General features: G+C 41.8%; 1 protein-coding gene across 4 annotated transcripts in view; it reads left to right on the forward strand.

The window, feature by feature from the left end:
- The window catches only part of LOC106879976 (TWiK family of potassium channels protein 18), a 58,439-nt gene that overhangs the window by 44,409 nt on the left and 12,166 nt on the right, over positions 1-1,864 (forward strand). The window contains exon 1 of one of the 4 annotated variants that reach the window (XM_014929743.2): positions 1-53. The exons of the other annotated variants lie outside the window; for them this stretch is intronic. The gene's annotated coding sequence lies outside the window, so the exon portion shown is untranslated. The remainder of the gene's footprint in view (positions 54-1,864) is intronic. 4 annotated transcript variants of the gene reach the window in all.

Here is a 1,864-nt window from a genome sequence, read left to right on the forward strand (position 1 = left end):
TGTATAAACTTGCAACAACTGGTGATGATGGTGTGTTTTTATTTTTACTAAAGGTATGTCATTTGAATATCTCATTATTCTTTTCCATTATAAGCACGGGGTCTGAAATTTCGGGGGAAGTGGGGTTGTCGATTACATCGACCCCATTGTTCCACTGATACTAATTTTATCGACTCCGAAAGGATGAAAGGCAATGACGACCTCGGCGGAATTTGAACTCAGAACGTAAAGACGGACGAAATATCGCTCAGCATTTTGCCCAGTGAACCCCTCTAGATGTGGTGTTTCTATCAGAATAATGGTGGCTGTAGCACCTTATCACCACTTATCTCAATATGAGATAAAATAATTAATACAAATAATGGCGTAAATAAGGACTGAACTTCAGGTGATGGCATCTCGCCCTGCAGGTACCTTGTGAGAGAGCAGCACTGGGTCGGTCGTCATTGTACGGCTGCTAGAACAAGATGGTCTAAGGCGACGAATATAGCTGTCATGGAATGTTATTTTTTGAGTAGACCGGGTGTCCTGCAATAACACTGCACACGTCACAGCGCTATGTACCATAATACAGCACCGGGCACATCGTAGATAGGAAAACGGCAAAAAAGAATGACGAAGGGTGTGCGACAACTTTGACAGCACGGTTGCGAGTTCGTGTTCGTAGTGAGACGTCGTGCGTTTAAATCAACTTAAAAATTCCAAAAAAAAACTGATATTTTTTATTAGTAATTTTTTTCTTACAATATCATCATATAACGTTGATCTTAATTTGTTTTCATTATTAATTATACACTTTTAGAAGTCAGAAACAAAACTTAAGTCAGGTCGAATGCTGGCGCTGTTAGCATACCGAGTCTAGGACATTTACACCCCCCATGGACAATAAACACCCCCCAAAGACAATTACCGTGAGGACAACAGAGGTAATTGTCCTAGTGGCTAGTTGTCGTCCATCCATTCATCCATCCATTCATCCATCCATCCATCCATTAATTCATCGAGCCACTCAGCCAGCTAGCCAGCCAGCCAGCCAGTCATCCAGCCAGCCAGCCAACCAGCCAGCCAGCCAGCCAAGCCAATCAAGTAACCAACCGACCAGCTGGCAAGCCAGAACAAGAGCCACCTAATCATGTTTACGTGAGAAACCCGCTGGGACTGATACGGTATGATCCAAAGGGTGTTGTTATTTGAAGAAGATTTGGCTACTGTTTCTCCTAAATGGTGAGATAACCTAGATTAGTTGTTCCCACTTTGGTTCTCGTGTGTACACGGTGACAAGTATTAACCGGAAGAAGTAATGGAGATGCGATGATTAAATGTGACATTTTCCAATCAACCTGGGATATACCACGTAATCGGAGACAGGGTAATCGAACGCCGGACAAACATACAAAACAAAACAATACCACGAAATGTTCATAATAACAAACACTTATGAAATCAACATAATTATCAACGGACACACCACCACCACCACCACCACCACCACCACCGATGCAACAATCACCATTTGAAGAGCAAGATGCCATCTTTCAGACCAATAGAACAATAGTGTTGAACAGTCTTATCGAGTTCCTTGTGTCTTTGACATTAACAATACATACACGGTTTATGTGTGTATAAGATATGATGGGATCGTGACACAGTTGTGCTATATCTTCTCATGCATCACAAAGAATAAACACCCTGGGGCATTGTTACAGCTGCATCGCTGTACGATTATAAACACGACCGTGTTGTATATATTTACCGGAATACCACGAAGCGTATATATCTATATATCTATATCTCTCTATATATTTATAACTCACTTTACACTTGCACACACACACACACACACACACACACACACACACACACA

This window comes from Octopus bimaculoides, chromosome 22 (genome assembly GCF_001194135.2).
Source record: "Octopus bimaculoides isolate UCB-OBI-ISO-001 chromosome 22, ASM119413v2, whole genome shotgun sequence".
Taxonomy (NCBI): domain Eukaryota; kingdom Metazoa; phylum Mollusca; class Cephalopoda; order Octopoda; family Octopodidae; genus Octopus; species Octopus bimaculoides.